Raw genomic sequence first — 17,137 nt, 5'->3', positions numbered from 1 at the left:
CTGCTTTTCAGTTCAGTCTGAAGATCTTCTTTTTTTTTTCTCGTCAATTTGTGGGTCTGCTGACGCCCGCCAATAGGAACGCTGTTCTGAGTCAAACTGTCGTATCACTGTTGTAATCTGATGTGGCTCATTGCTGAAACGCCAGAGTTTGTTCTCCAGACCTGTTTAAGATTTTACACATTAGCTCTGATTCCAAAAGATAAAAAATGCCTCAAGCCAGTGTGCAAGTTTTTTTTTTTTAATGAATATAAGGAAGCTTCATTTTGCTGCAATTTTTTCTGTTTCCTTGAATTTTCTGATGCAATGTTTGATTAAAATGCCTCACAAGGTGTCGTGGAAACTCAGCCGGCGAGAGAAATTCTCCTGTTTCTGCCCAGTTTTGCTAATGAGAAGCTTTCAAAGGCCTAAATGTTGTGTGAATGGACGGAGACAAGACGTGGACGCGGCTGTGGCAGTCACACTGTCTCTTGTTTGGCGTCTGTCTCCTGCTTGTGACTTTCCATGAATCCTCCTGGAACGTCTGCTGTTGTTCTTTAAATGTGATTGTCTTTTTAAAAGAAAGACAAAAACAAAGCACTCAACCACGACCGCAGTCTGAACCGTGTCCTCTCTGCTTCCCTCCACAGATACAACCCTGTCCAGCGGACGCGGTAAGTCTCCCTGACTTCTCCCTCTGTGTCTCTGTGCTGGTTCGTGTGTGAACGTGGACGAGCGCCGCCCACCGAGGTCGTCCTCACGGTGGGGGAGGTTGATCGTTGATAAGCACGGTTCGCATCACCAGGAAGCCTCTTTTGTTCTTCCACTTGCTGTCGATGTGTAACACAAACAACAAAAACAAGTAGCAATTATTATTTTTCATCGTCATCACCATTGTTATTATGCGAGTGACCTCAGCTGAGTCGTGTGGCAGGTAACAGTGAAAAATTCAGCTTAATTTTTCTGCTTCCACCTGTTTAGTCAGTTCGCCCTCTGTTCACACCAGCCACGTTGAATCGGAGGAAGATCTGTCGCTCCAGCACGTCCAATCAGGCGGCCGGATCAGCTGAAGCAGTTTGACCTCTTTGACGTATCAACCGAAGCGCTCTGATCTGGTTGTTAGTCCGTCTGCGGCTTTGATTGTGTTTGGTTTGGCGGCACCTGTGTGCGGTCTGCACACTAATGCATTTTCACCACCGAGGTGTTCAGAGTGGAGGAGTGCGGGAAGCTCTTTGGAAAAAAGCAACTTGTGTGTTTTTTCTCTGAGTTCTTGACCACCGTGATTGACCGGCCTTTGGTGGGCGGCTACGCTAAAACAGTGGCCTGTGTAATTGGTTTTTCATTGTGGTGTGTGTGTGTGTGTGTGTGTGTGTGTGTGTGTCTGTGGCTGTGTGTGTGATTTTGTGGTGTTGGTTCAAAACTAGACAGATGTAGCCGGACGTCTGCGACGGAGACAGAAAATCTTGGAAATTTCAGCAACTTCTTCATTGAGTGTGCATCTCAGTTTCATCCAGCCCGGTGAAAGTGCGGAGAACTGTGATTGGTCAGGGAAGTCCTAACTCCTAAACACATAGTGTGAGGCTAAAACACAGATACACAACGCACAGCATTGTCGCTCTGGATCTATTTGCACAATCCAGAGGCTGAATGGACTCAGGCGGTGAAGCGGTGAAGCGGTTAGCCTCGGGGCTAAAGTGCAGCTAAGGCCCACCGAAATAACCTCAACGTGCTGTAGTTGCCGTTCATCCTAATATGCGATAACGCACAAGTGGGTTGAAAGGTCAGGTGACGCACAGCCGGTAGTTGTGGTCTGACTCATGGCCGCCGTCGAGCCCCCAGCTGCTTCGCTCTGAATCTTTTTCAGCCGGCGAGCGAACCTTTGGCCTGCTCGCACAGATGACTGCCTGAGCTCCACCCCTTTCCGAGGCAGCATGTATTCAACTCTTTTTGGGGCAAATTGCTTTATTAGGGTTCCCGTGTTGCAATCATTGTTATTCCATTTGAAGTTCAGCATCTTTAAACCATAATTTTTTTTTTTTTTTTTTGAACCGTCCACCTGTGAAGCAGCCAGGATGGATTCATTTTATAACATTAAAAAAAGAAATCAAATGAAAAAAAATAAATCTCCAGATCTCCAAAAAACAACGTACAGTCTTTAGCCCTCTGTTTACAGCCTCCTGCTAAATCACTGAGCCTCAACTTCCTCCAGCCAACGCTGACGTTTTGTTCAACCCTCCACGCGTTGTTGCTAACCCTGGGTGGGTTTTCGCAGATCGTCGCCGCAAACGACAAACTGTAGCGCCGCTCGACGTCTCTATTGGACACTTTGTGTCACTCGGTTGAGCTGGGTTGCATTCAAACCGTAACAATGGCCAAAGATTTATATTCACCGTCAGCCGTCATCCTTGATTTTGACCTCACGGCCTCGCGCTTTAAAAACACACTGCTGAGTCAGTCATATAATATAAATGGCGTTCGACAATGAGAGGCCCCGCCAAAAAAAAAAGGATAAAAAGTGGAAAGAAGCGAAGAACAGATTAAAGAGCCGCTGAGAGAGCGGTGGGTTGGGGGGTGGGGGGGGTTGGGGGGTGGGGGGGTCCGTGTGTCCTCCTTGCTCCCTCCTGCGTCACCAGCAGAGCTGCAGTGCGTGTGTGTGTGTGTGTGTGTGTGTGTGTGTTTTTACACGTTACCCTGAGTCCAATAACGAGGCGATGCGACGCAGCCGCATTCCTCTCCCGGCTTTAATTGGCTGTACCTGAGGCGGCAGGCCAAGGTGTAATTGCGATAAGAGGAAAGTGCTGCGCTTGACCGCTTTTTAGGGTCCTTATCTGTAGTCTGCGGATTGATCGTGGCCTTTTTTTTTTCCTGCCAGCAATGCAAATGGTCCGGCCGCCAGATGAGCCGTGGCTCCTCCCCTCCGCGCTAGCCCCCGGATTGCACGTGTGCAAAAAGGGAGCGGTAAACCAAATGGTGCGTGCGAGGGATGATTGGGTAGCAAAACTCTGCCGTCAGTTTCAGTCGGGCAGCACTTTTAAGGCTTTATTTATCTGTTTAATTACGCCTCGCTGACGGGAAAAGAGGCATTTTATTGGGCAGAAGGAGCGGCTGAATGTGACCTGAGCGCCCGCTAATGGTCAGCATCCATCTGATTGTTTACACGCACTCAGAGATGACGCCAGCCAATGTGAAACGCTGACGTTTCTCTCCATGCTTCTGCTTTTATGAAACAGATACGAGCTCCTACTTCCTGCCGAGCTAAAATTGAAGCTGTTCCAGCTCGTGCGCTCCTGCAGTGAACACAAAATGCAGCAAAATTGTGAGCGCGGAACGATGGGCACTTCACGCCGCAAGCTAACACCACACTGGCTGGTAGTGTAGGTAGAAAAAGAAGAAGAAGCTCATAAAAGCAAAATGAGAAGTGTGCTAGTAGGCTAACAGTCATAGGTAGCCTGGACAGCATTTCTACATATGCTTATATATAATGATGTATCAGATGAAAGATTGTGATCCACACCGTTGAAAACGTTCAGTCATTGATTATACAAACATTGTGACAAATACTGAATTTGAAAGTGTTTATGCTGCTGGTCAGCCAACAACCTGCCCAGCTTCCGTATTTACAATCTGGCACTGAGAGCCGTATCAATCTCCTGCTCCTCTGACTCGTTGTCGTGAGACGACGGATGCAACCGTTTTCTGAAAGTGGCGCTGCGACGCTGCTTCACTGCGATGCTGCTTCACTGCGACGCTCCTTCGCTGCAGCGCTGCTTCACTGCGACGCTGCGACGCTGCTGCGCTGCAGCGCTGCGTCCAGCCTCCTCTCCAGTCCGGTCTTCTTCTTCCTCTGCTGCTGAGCAGCGGTCGAGGTTGAAGGAGCAGCTAATGGGCTGTGAAATGTGTCCAACGCAGAAGCAACAACAGGCGGCCACAACAGCGGCTAAAGTCTGGAAGCCCCGCCCACAACGAGACGAGTCGCGGAGGTCCCAGGCGGTGCCGGAACGGAGGGAGGAATTTTTTCAGGGAACGGCAGGTGTGAGTGTTGAGAGGTGGTGGGGGTGATGCAGTTCCTGCGACCCCTTCTGCTGCCCCTCCCCCTCCACCCTCACCCCGCCCCCTCCCACCTCAGCACCAATTAAAGCTGTTTTTTTTTCCCCCTCGGCGGATCTCCAGCTGATGAAAACGGCCGCTAAGAGCTCTTGAAGTGGAGCCCCGGCAGGACTCACACGGCAGATGTTTTTTTTTTTTTTTTGCGAGTGAGAGAGAGAGAGAGAGAGAGAGAGAGAGAGAGAGAGAGAGCAAACAAACAAGCGTGAAGACGGCGGCCCATCTCCAGCGATGGGGCTCCCACTTCCTGTCCAATTTAAGGAGTCGCCACATTTTCAAGCCGCCTCGGAAAAAACACAGTGGAACCAGCAGGAGTTCGGCAGAAAGAAAAAAAAAACAAAGACAAGATACCGTTCCACTTTCTTTTCTCTTCCTTTCTTTTTTTTTTGCACTCCATGAACAAAAAAAATAACAGAAAAGAAAAACACCACCACTGAGAGAACCGGCCCACTGGAAAGTGCCGATAGCGGCTTGATCTCAGGGCTCCCTGGCGGAAGACGAGTGGAGGCTCCAAGTCCGACGGCCTCAGTGGATTACAAGAGAAGAAGAAAAGGCCCCATCGGCCCTTTTTGTCTTTTTTTTTTTTTTTCAACCAGGGAAAAATTTCTCTGAGAGGTTTTGTGCGTTTTTTGAGTTCCAAGCGAACGAGTCACGATTGCATTTTTTTTTTTTTTTTTTTTTTTTTTACTGTACGGGTGCTTTTAATGCTTTATTTAAAATAAAAAAATAAAAAAAAGCCTCTGATCACTTTGACTTTGAAGCCCCCTCAACCCCCCCCCCGCCCCTCCATACACCCCCACACTCCCTCACCCACCTAAAAGAAAAACACGCATTGCCGTTTTCTTCTTCTTCTTCACCCTAATTAAAGCTGAGTTTTCATCAGGCCTGCGTGGCTCCTCTCCGGCCGCTGCAACTTCCTGCTTCCTGCTGCCGAGCGGAGACGTTGCGCTAGGCTAATTAGCGACTCGTCCTCCTGAAACTCCAGGCCAGGGACGCCACGTTTCAACGGACGCCTCTGACACCCGCTACATGAGGAAGCTGGATGTTGCGATGCCAGTCAGTCGGTGCAACTTCTGCTGTTTTTTTATTTTTCATTTTAATTTCAAATGATGACACAAACTGAGGGGTGGAGACACGCTGCGGCGGCCGAACCAGCCATCATCCGGGCAGTGGAGTCGGCGCGGCCTCGTTTCGCCTCCCGACCAATTAGCTCGCACTTCACTGTGACACTGCGGCTGGGACTAATGAAGACGCTTATCCCGGGGTTAATTATACCAACAATCGCACAACGCCGTGAGGAAACGGCAAACAACAAAGCGTCGCTCCTCCTGGGAGTTTTTTTTCCGCCCCCCATCCTCTTTCTCTCGCTCTCTCTCACTCTCCTCCTCCAAGGTATCTGCAGCCCCCCCCTCCCTCCCAGTCATCGTCAGTGCAGCCAGCCCTTAATGCACTTTGAGACAATGGCGGCGCAAGGCAAATCCCAACACAAATTAGAGCGCGGAGACCGTTATTAAAGTCAATTGCCGCCGACTGCTGGCGACACTCAGATTACAAAGAGCGACGAGCCGCTTTCATTACCCTCCTTTTCTTCCCTCCTCGGCGGGCGGAGCTGCGGCGCCGTTCTTTTCCTTCCTCGGGAATCCCAGCCGGAATTATTAACGCCGCATCGAAAACCTCCCGACGAGTTCCAGGGCCTGAAAGAGCCGCGCTGATGATTGGCACCCAAGTTTTGCAGAAGCGGGAAAAAAAAAAATCGCATTAAGTTTTTTTTTTGTGTTTATTAAAAAAGTCACCGCTTCCTCTCCTCCTCGCTCCACGCGGCGCCTCAAAGTCGCTCCCAACGTTGGAGTTTTGCTGCGGGGCCGTTTTTTCTTCCTCGGCTCGCTTTTAAAACCGCCGTCAAACAGGTGTCACGACTCGCCTGTCAATCACCGCCGCCTCTCGGTCCGCCTTAAACGCACGGATTACTCTGCTGCTTTGAAGATGCGCCGCCGCCGCCGCCGCCGTGCGTGTGCGCGTCTTTGTGCAGATGAGCGTGCACGCTACATTAGCGCAGACGTTTAACGTGAGAAGCTGCTGCTGATCCTGCCGACTTCCACTCAGCGCTGTGTTTTCCAGAACCTCTGCGGCGCCGCACCGCTCCACAACTTTCCGCATTAAAGTAGCCCAGCTGCCTGCGACGTCCTGGTTTTAACTGAGGCTGTGCGCTACACTTTCTGAGCCCCGGCCGTCCCTCATCCTGCAGCTCCGAGATACCCGCAGTGGAAGTGATTCCAGAAGCTGCCCTGAACTTCTCACACAGCTTCAGCTGCAGCCCCATGATATTCTCATGAGCATCATTAGCATGTTGGCACACACACACACACACACACACACACACACACACACACACACACACACACAAACGTGGTACGCAGTCAATTGGAAGCTGATGTCGCAAACAATTGCAAACTGCAACGCACAAAAAAAGTTTTCATCCACTGTTGAAAAGTGTTGTTTGAATCGCCGACATCACAAAAACTCCTCCAACTCTCTGACGCCAGGAGATGTTTGTGGTCAGGAAGTCTGACCTTCTGACCTCCAAACGCAGCATCACACGCCAACCCGAGTCCAGCCAGCGGCTGGAGGGAATGTGAAGCGAAAACGCGGAGCTTCCAAACAAACACTGACTCTCCGCATTTAAGGATCCGCCGGGACGCAGTAAATCATTTAAAATGATCCATATTCAGATCATCAACAGGATAATGAGGCGGCCAAGCAGGAGAAGACCTCCATGCAGATTTAATTTAACGATTTTTAACGAGACAAAAGACGCCCATGTTGCCCTCACAATTTATTTAAAGCAGCTTTTTTTTTTAAATAATCCCGTCCAGGGGGGGGATCTTGATTGTGAATCATTTAGTTTTTCTTGATTCATAGAGCTAAAATCAACACTTTACCTTTTCGTACATTCTTTTGACTTTGAGTCGGTGCCTGAGTTGGTTTATTCAAAACACAGATTTTCAGGGTTCAGTTATTTAAATAGTCCAATGCTTAAGGCCTAAGTTTTTCCACCCATTGCGTGTGTGTGTGTGTGTGTGTTTGTGTGTGTCTGCAAGAAACACAGCAGCTTGACTTTGTAAAACATTCTCAAGGACAGAAAGGAAAATGTAACAAATGGTTTGTGCGAAGTTCAAACAGACCTGTTTTCTTTTCACTCCTTTTTTTTTTTCGTACACGCAGTAAACTGTAATTTCTCTCCCCACTCGCACACTCTCTCACTTGCTTTCAGAGTCACTTCAGTGCTGCAATTTTCTCCTGCGTGGTCAGAAGTGCCGGGTCGTCGCTCCCAACTCGCTGGCAATAAAGTTATTTTTGATGAAATATCCAGCAACCCTCACAGATTTTTCCATCACACCCAATGCAGATAAATGCAGAGGTGTGAGGTGTGCTGCGGTGCGCATGAATTTCAAAACTTTTTTAATGTACATTAAAGAAAGTGAGCTCACAGTTATAGGAAGAACAAAAATTGCCAAAAAAAAAAAAGAAAAAAGGGAAAAGTAAAAAAGTTTGCACTCCGTATTGAGATGTTTTTTGTGTGTTTTTTGGAAACAAAATGTTGGACGGAAAGTTTTGGTGCAAGTTCAGAGGAATTTGAGTTTCTTCCTGTCTGTCCGCCTGTTTGCTGAAGCTATTTGCAAACTTGCAAAAGTTGGTATTGGCCCAATGCACAAGAAAACAGAGGGTTGGTGTTGCCAATACCAGCGCCGATCCTTTTCACTCATACAGGCAGCAGCATAGACTCTTGTGTCGGAGAGAGTGCTCGCTTTGGAAGCAAAAAAACAATCAAACAAAACAAACTCATAACACGCTGAGCTGCAGCATCGCCGCAGCATCGCTGCGTCCATGACGGCTTCTGCGTCACATGACGGCGCCGCAGCCCCGGGGTGAAGGTGAAGTCGGCGGTGCAAGAGGCGAGCGAGGAGCAGGGCCAAGTTGAGGGTGAAAAAAAAAATAATCCTAAAGCATTTTTCCCTCGCTGTCGATGCCAGCCTCATTGGGACCGACGCTTCCCCAACATCAGCTCAAAAGATGTCATTTTTTTTTGATGTCATTCAAAATTGTCCAGCTTTAAGTCCCAACTACGTGCACGTCAGTATGAAAAATGTTCAGCTTGAGTAAAAAGGAGCACTGTGCAGGTTTTTACGTTCTTTTTTTGTTAAGCGGCTTATTTCGGGCACTATTGTAGACTCTCTGTACACTATTGTACTGCGGAGTCACCCGGAGTGACCGAGTGACCGTCGACACATCTGCGCCCGTCTGAATGGCCCTCGTGACCCCGGCACGTCAGCGGGCCAGTTCAGCTTGGATTGATTAAAGTGCTCCACACTGCTGATATATGTTTTTTCTTTTTTTTCAACAGCACCTGCACTAAACTGTCTCACTCCGCCCCTCCGCAGCTCACGGCTCCATCGCTCCGGCCGACTCTGCAGATTAGCTCTGCGCCGCGCCGGCAGCAGAACGAGGTCCTGCTGCAATCAAACATTAATCAGCCACTGTTTTATAAAGGCGGCGGGAGCGACTGCTCTCCGCGGGTCCTCCCTGTGCCTCGCCCTCGGCCTGCCCTTCCACCCCATGTTAATGCCACTGCCATTACTCATTTATGAGCTGAGCGCCGCGTCTCCGCGCCAGCTGGCGCTGCAGGTGCGCGGCTGCATGGAGGCTGCGTCTGCGGGTCGTCTCTCTTCTTTGGAGCGAGGAACGAAAAAGAACAAAACATTCACAAAGCTGCTGGATGGCTGAAATCGGAGGCGTTTTCCTGGGAATGTTAGCAGCCTGCAGCGCGGCAGCCATGTGATATCACTCACTCACACGTGGACTCCTGTAATGGGGTGAAAATCTGGCTGAAGTGCCTCCGTTCTGAGAGTCACTGCCTCAGTGTGTGGCGAGGGGCAGCGCTGGTTGTGTCGCCCCCCTGGTCAACCAGAAAGTCAAACAATAAACAGGCAAGCTTTTTATTTTTGTCAAATTGTATCATTAGATTTTAGGGCACGGGTTGACGTTTGAAGGTAAAGTTTGGAGGTAGTTGTTAGCATCAAGGTTGGGTTTTTGCTGTTGTAATGTCACCAGTGGTGCCAAAACTCACAAACTAGCAACACAAACCATGGTTGGGGAATGAAACATAGGCTGCTTTTATAAGACAAGGCAGTGTATTAAGTCTTGCGATGGTCCTTCACTTTGTCACCAGTATTTTGTAAATGAAACCACCGTCACATTAACTCCTTTGCAACGGAAGCCACCATGTGGGTGAAGTCCTAGGAAGTCCTCACAAAGATGGAGAGAAGAGTGCGCGCATGCGTGTGAGAGAGAAAGAGAGGAGTTTTCATTATTGCGAAGCCTTGTGACGACAATAAATGGAGGAACGTTTGACCTCCGTGGCAAGTCCACCTTTGTGGGCGAAGAGAGCGGCGACGGGGAGCGAATAATAGAATAACTGGCTGATTGTTGAAGACTGATCATGTTTTCTGACCTGCCTCGATCCTTAAGACTTGACTGTCGTCACTGGCACTGGCAGAAGTCACACAATGTACAAGAAACTTTTGCCAGAAGGAAGAGATTTACAGGCAAGTAGAGCAGCACTATTTGTTACTGCAAGACGGCAGCTAGCCAGGTAGCTAGCTAGGTAGCTAGCTAGCTGTGCACAGGGCTAGCTAGGTAGCTAGCTAGCTAGGTAGCTAGCTACCTAGCCCTGTGCACAGAAAGTCTCATCAGAGCCGCTCAGGAAGGAAAAGGAAACCACGTCTTCCCCTTTGTTTTCTTCTCATGTGAAAAACTCTGTCTGTTCCACTGTGACAGCAACCTCCAGGCTAATGTGTTTAGCGGACTGGTTTCTCACCCTTTTACTTCCTGTCTATACTAGTGTTGAAGTACTGGAGATTGGTCTTGGTCTCGCGACCACTTTTTAAGGGTCTCGGTCTCGTCTTGGACTAAGAGGCATTTTACTCTGTCTTGTCTTGGTCTCAGACTGGACCGACTCAGGATTTCTGATCCAGACCAGTCAAGACTCAGCCAACACTGCAATGACAGATAATAATGGAAAATAATCCAGCTGCTGCTGTTTTACACTCTGTTTGTGACACCCAGTGTGAGACAACCCCTTATTCCTAGTTCATTTATTTATACATTTTTCGAGGCAAAGATGTTTTTTGAAAATGGTTCAAAACAGTTGGCAAAGCAGCAAAATGTTAAAGAACATTATGAAAAGATACCTTGCTGAAAAGAGATGTTGCTGTTCGATTTAAAGCAAACTTGAACTTCAAAGAGATACTGGTCATTTTTTATAAAGTCTTGGTCTGGTCTTGGTCTAGAACTCCAAATGTCTTGATCTGGTCTCGATCTCGATACTCGCTAGTCTTGATAATGTCTTGGTCTCGGTTGGTGCAGTCTTGACTACAACACTACTCCATACAATCTTTTTGTTTTTTGTCATTTACAATCGTAAATAGTCAGAATAGTCAGAATCAAAGACGCACAACTGTCCGTGCACAACGATGCTCAACGTCTGTCTGAGAAATCCTGCATTCCTGCAGCGTCACGCTGGCATGAAGGAAACTGAGCGCTAATTTTAGCACCGCTTGGAATGAGCGGCTACAGTCGAAGTCTAAACACTCTGAAGGTGTTGATGGGTTCTCAGGGGGCCTGAGGAGCTCCGGTCCCACAGATTGTCACGCCATCTTCTCCTCGCTGCCCTCGCTCTCTGCCTTTGCTCCAGGAGAACCAAGTCGACACAATCCAGTAAGGCTTTTAATGTTCACATGCATGTTTAATGCCTGTACGAGAATTACCACTCACCGCCGCATGTTAGCACTTTTTTTTTTGTATTTATTTATTTATTTATTTTTTATTTCGGTGCTGTGTTCCCTCTTTCGTACAAATTGGCTGCCTCTTCCACATAACAGGAAGCTTTGAGCGGCGTTTCCACATCGATTCGTCAACCTGGTGGAGGGGGAAAAATGTGTTGGGGCGGGGGGGGGCAACGTTGTTTGTCTGGGCAAAACTCAGGGGAAGCGGCCTTCCTGTGTGTGGGGCCACACACACACACACACACACGTGAACATATATATATATATATATATATATATATATATATATATACATATATATATATATATATATATATATTCACACACCCCTTCTCCTTCAGGAGTGATAATCCCCCCACCAGATGAAAAGCAGACTCCCACTGCTCTCTGATCCCTGGTTCCTGTCGTGGTCCAACAGTTCATTTGATGCCCGGCAGAGAGAGAGACACATCCATTTGATGCTTTCGCACACACACACACACACACACGCACACATTCCCCCCGTCAGAAATCGATGTCTGTTTGACGCCCCTTCCATTGGGCGGCTCTTTGTGGAGGGGAAAAAAACCAACAACAGAGGGAGGCAGGGGAGAGACGGTGGGGGAGGTGGGTGACGACACCTCGCTGAATGGTGATGTTTCCCTCGTGGGAGTCCGGCCGTTTCAGATGAGCCGTCTCCTCTCGGTTACAGGAAAGGCCGTCGTCTCTGTCGACCTTTGTAGCGGTGAAGGTTCAGTCAGAGTCCACGGAGCCTCGGCGTGTCTGCACCTGCCATCAGGACTGCCGGAGGCGCTGTCAGTCGGCCGCATTACTGTTCTCCCAGTCATCAGGAATTCATTTTGAAGAAGAAAAATAAAAATTGATCAAAATTTCGTTCAAGAAATTGGAAAATTTGATCCCCGATATAAAATTTCCGCTGCAATGTCGGATTAGCAATCGGGAATTATACACTGCCAAATATTTGAATAACTGCTGCACCGCCCACTCCTCTGTTGACTCAGTTACAAGTCGTTGTGTTGGCTGCTGTGCTGGATGAACAAGAGCCTGATGAGATGTTGGGCACTAGAGCGGCGCTGTCCACAAGGTGAAGCGGGCAGTGTTTTTTTTTCTCTTTTTTCTCTTCCTTCTTCTCTCTCTGGGCTCTCGTCCTCTGCAGAGCAAAGTCTTGACGGGTCTCCTGCACTCGGGGCTTTGGAGCTGCTCCCAGTTGCAGCCGATAGGATCTCATTCAAGGGCAAAAAAACTCTGACGAAGGCGGTTTGAATGTGAAGGGCTTTAAAGTCGCTGCTAATCCCGTTGACTCTGGCGCTGAGTCCCAGTATTTAAAAAAAACACTGATTGTCTTAAAGAGCAACGTGTCGATCCTCATTCATGTCAGCATCCTGGTCGGCAGTGACTCCTTCACACTTTGATGATTGTTTATTCTTATTGGAAGTCCTTCGTTCTGCACTGAGTTTTCCCCTTATTGAACATTTTGTGGGTTGTTTGCGGGTGTCTCTTGAGTGCACTTGTCAGAAACCTTGGAATCAGGCATAAAGACAGACTAGAGACGCTTGTTTTTCATTGTCACTCGGTAATAAACATCACAGAGGCTCTGACAGAACGAAATATCGACGTGCTGCACAAATAAATAAAAACGCAGAACAAAAACCCAGGATGTGTGTGACTGTGATATATAGGCCTTAAAAAATAACGATCAATCTTTATATGCAATACACAGTACACAATAAGCAGACAAAGGACACAGGATAGTGCACGTACGAAAATGCTACAACGATGCTGCTACGGCAGAGTCTGTATTCTGTGTATTGAGACTGATTGAAAATGCTGCTGTCTGTGTGAGGTTGGCAAGACGGATGAGCCGGATTCAAACGAGGGGAACTGAGGGGTCGGGTTGGTTTATTGGGTCACTGAGAGGAAGGAACGCCGCCGCCCGAACACCCAGGAGCTCAGCGACGGCCTTCCCTCTGCCGAGGCCTCGCTCACAGCAGGAGCCGCCGCCGTCCCCAGCAGTCGTCCGCCCTTGTTTGAGTTCATTTCTGCGCCGTTAACTTTAAAGGGCAGATAATAAACCTCGCAGGTTCCCTCTATTCAGCACAACAGCGCTTAATAAGAAAATTAACAGCCTATATACCTTCTACCTTTAATCACACATACAGTCCAGATGGTTATCTTCTCTTCTGATTACATTCGTAATTCTCCGCTTGGCTGCCGCTCTAAATGGGAAGCTTCATTCAGAACAAAAAAAAAAAATATATATATATATATATATGTGTGGGTGTGTATATATATTGAAAGGAGTTCATATCTCCCTATAAAGGTCTCACTTTGAACTGGAGCGGAGAAGAATACTGAGGGGAAAAAAAGGCTAATAAAGAAAGCAGGTCGGAATATAATAGAATGTTAATGGCCTCTCCACACAAATGGCAAAAACTTGATGCGGCGTGACTTTCAACATTTCACCAGCCAGTTAAAAGGCAGAAAAAAAATAGTAGCTCATTATATTCAGACTTTGTCAACTGAACTCCGGACACAAGCCCTCTTAACTCGGCTGACTTTTCAAGTGATGCTTTTTGTCTCTTCTCGCCAAAAAATAAAAGAAAAAAAATAAATGCAAGTTTTTGGAAATGTGTTTTTTCACATTTCAGTTTATCGAACCAGCGGAAGTCCTCAAACAAAGCTCACAATATAATAAAAGTGACAACTGGTTTTCTAACAGAACCCAGAATTTCTTTTTATTAAAATTCAATACTTTTTGAGAAAAAAAACCCTCACTTATTTTCATTTTTATTTCCTATTTATTTTGTGAAACACCTTATTAATAAAACCAAGCTTTCAATTCAAGATGTCCATCCAATAATTTCATACAATTTTAAATTATATGGAAAAACTGAAAAGCTCTTTTTCCGTCCCAATTTGGAACGCTCCAACGAGGTGCACGGTGACAGACGAAGCAGCAGTGAGGAACGGACTAAAGAGCCTGTATCGGTGTTTTGAAGAGGGTATAAATCCTCTTGTTGATCCGTACGGATGATGGATCAACACGGGTTGCACTGCTGGTGGGAAGATTGAACTGCTCGTCCCTCACAGGACTCCTGAAAGTTCTGCCACCAATCATCTTCTCACTGAAAGGGATATTTTGATCATCTTAACTCTGGATTCAGTATTTGTCTCTTCCATCGTTCCATGTGGAGCAGCCCCAGTCAGGCTCCCTCCACCCTCCAGATGCTGCTGACACAGGTGGCACGTTGTCTTCCAGCTGGGGGGAAAACACACGCTGCCCCTCTGCAGACTCAACAGAACAAAGGGGAAGACGAGGTCCGTGTAGAACACAGGAGGGTCACCTCAGCACAAGTAGGGCGGGCCGGTCCGCCGAGGGTTGAGGTTTTTCTGTGTCCTCCCTCCCTCCCCTCCCTGCAACCCTCTCCCCCACCTTCTCTCCCTCCCCCTGCCCCTCCCCCTCTTCCCCTGTCCAGCCAGAAGTTGCAAACATCAGCACGTTTGAAGCAGAAGGCAGCTGCTTCACATTTGGGACCTCGCTGTCCTTTTCTCTGGTGCCGGCCAATGCGACAGACGGGTGTTCTTATTTTTTTTTCCTTTCTGTTTTTTTTTTTTCTTTCATTTTTTCCCCAGCTAGAGACGTGACAAATGAAAGGCTGTTTGTATGTAGCAGAAAAATAAAACACAGCCTGTAGGGTAACGAGCTAGCGAGCAGCAGCAACCAACAATAAAAAAAAAGAGGCTCTGAGACATCTCCAACTAGATTAATCACACAGTGGAAAGTTCTCCCTGGAGGCGCCAACAGTTGGGAAGGACCTGCACGATTCAGAACTCCCCTCACCCCGCCCCCTTTTACACTTTGGTGTTTTGCCGTCGCTTCGCCTTTATTACGTCGCTGAAGGTTTTGCGAAGTTGCCCAGTCTTGGTAAAAGCTCCTTGTTGCCAAGGACGCCTCAGTCGCGTCGGCTCCCTAACGAGCAGATTTCGCCTGCATGTTTATTTATATTTGACGGCGCTCGAAATGCAAACTTGTAAATCATTCCTGCTGGGTGACAAGCAGATGTTTGAATAGTCTCATGGCGGAGAGATTAGCAGAGGTTCGTTCCGACCGCCGAGCCGTGACGCTCGTGTCAAACGCACCATCGTATTCTTGGCCGATGTTGTTGCTCTTCGTCACTGTCATCGCGTCCCGCAGGTGTGTGGCGGGTCACGTCAGGGTTTTTTTTTTTTTTTTCGGGACACTTTAGACGAGTGAAGTGTCGCGCCAAGAAAAAGGACAAAGGCACGAGTTTTAAAGCAGCTTTGGAATTTGTCGGTTGAGATGCTGGAAGGGTCCGAGGACGCAGCCCTGAGGCTCAACCCCCTTCCTCAAAACACCAGGGTTCCAGCGCCTTGCAGGCCACGCCACGCCCACTAGGTGAGCTCACCGCCCAGTCTCTGAGGTCCAAGATATCCCGTCAATCAGCCAAATGTTGGCCCCGCCCACTACCAGACATGTAGAAAGACAATAAAAAGGTGCTTTTAGCAGGAGGCTGCGAGCAGAGGGACAAATGTGCACTCTTTTACTAAAAGGAAAAATAAAGATCATATAAAGATGATCATAGCCATGCAAATGCATGGCTCTAATAAGAGACCTCCTCGGCCAATAGATGTTTAAGTACCTCCAGGTTTTGCCTTGGGTTTTTTTAGCACTTAGGAGCAGCTGCTCTCGAAGCCTGAAAATCAAACTGAAAGCTTCCGCAGAAGAAATGTGGAAGAGACGCTTTGCGTATTTTTGCTCCTGTTCTGTTCTGTCCTAAATTATAATCATAAACACACTTTGGCTTTGTAAGTATGACATGACAAGAAGGCAAGAACACCACACACACACACACACACACACACACACACACGCACACACACACACACGTAAGCATACATGCACACACACGGAAGAACACAAACTTCTTCTCCTGTCCACCCACATACAAATTCACCTGGTAGAACAGAGTGACCTCGTTCTGCCAAAACCCTTCAGTCATCTGCAGTACACACACGCACACACACACACACACGTACATACACACACACGCACACGCACACACACATACACACTCACTCTCTCTCTCTCTCTCTCTCTCAGTGAGCTGCCTTGAGTGCCCACTCCCGCCACCCCTCTCTCCCTCTCTCTCCCCCTCCCCTCTCTCTCTCTCTGCAAACCTGTTAAGTGATTAGCTCGACGTTGCTGCTGCTGCCACGTTTCTTTACCGTCGCCGCTTCGCACACAACACCGGCCGTCCCCCGTCGCCGCTCCCAGGTCGGAGAGGCGTCGCCGGAGGACCGCAATCCCTTTTTTGTGGAAGCGTCACGATGAAAATGAATACGTGGGCCGCAGGTCCAGGGGGACGTCTGTTTAACAGCCCGACGGTGCAACTGGTAACTGGCCTGCAGAGAGGCTATAGTATAGTAGGCGACTGGAAGGAAAAAAACACTCATGTTTCTTATTTATTTCCCCAAATGTACACACTTGTGCACTTAAAGCAGCTTTCTATATTGGAAAAAGAACACAACTCTGACATCATCGCATCTCTCAATGCGCTCATGCTTCCCTCTCAAAGAAGAGACACAAAAGATAAAAGAAAAGGAAGGTTCAATAATTCACACCCAGATGTATATTTAAAATCTTCCGTGCGGAAAAATAAAAAAAGTTGTTTTTCTTCCATCCTTGAGAGGACAAAGTCACAGTAAATATGTGCACCAGAGGTGTTTATTCTTCGGTAAAGTCACTATAAATAATCAAAAAAAAAACGAAACATTATACATTAATTATAAGACTTTCTTTTTTTTATTATATATATATTATACGGCTAATAAATGAAAGATCTGGGGCAATTCTTTTTTTTTTTATATTCCGGTAACAAACTCATACGTCATTGTTGTTTGTGCTGTTGGTTTGTAGTTCTTTACAAGTCAACCCCCATAACAGATGTTCAATAGCACTCACCCAAGCTACCCTGCGCATATATTTATGTATAGCGTGTATTGTGAAGTTGTTCTTATATTTTAAAGATTGTGGATTTTATTTTATTATTATTATTATTATTATTATTATTATTATTATTATTATTATTATTATTATTATTTTGTAACAGCTACCAGGGTCTGTTGTCTGTTACATGTGTGCCTTGACCTTTGACCGTAGCCTGGTTGCTGCTAGTCCTTACACACTGTGTGAT

General features: G+C 47.4%; 1 protein-coding gene across 2 annotated transcripts in view; it reads left to right on the top strand.

Annotated features, from left to right (window-relative positions):
- The first annotated feature begins 564 nt into the window (after nt 1–564).
- Nucleotides 565–17,137, top strand: part of LOC142880463 (cadherin-4-like) — a 115,762-nt gene continuing 99,189 nt past the window's right edge. For both annotated transcript variants that reach the window (XM_076014411.1, XM_076014410.1), the window contains exon 1: nt 565–650. The gene's annotated coding sequence lies outside the window, so the exon portion shown is untranslated. The remainder of the gene's footprint in view (nt 651–17,137) is intronic.

The sequence above is a fragment of the Nelusetta ayraudi genome, unplaced genomic scaffold (genome assembly GCF_046127955.1).
Source record: "Nelusetta ayraudi isolate G7.1 ecotype Tasmania unplaced genomic scaffold, CSIRO-AGI_Nayr_v1 ptg000168l, whole genome shotgun sequence".
NCBI lineage: Eukaryota > Metazoa > Chordata > Actinopteri > Tetraodontiformes > Monacanthidae > Nelusetta > Nelusetta ayraudi.
Note: the sequence above shows the minus strand (reverse complement) of the source record. Positions and strands in the feature narration are given on the sequence as shown.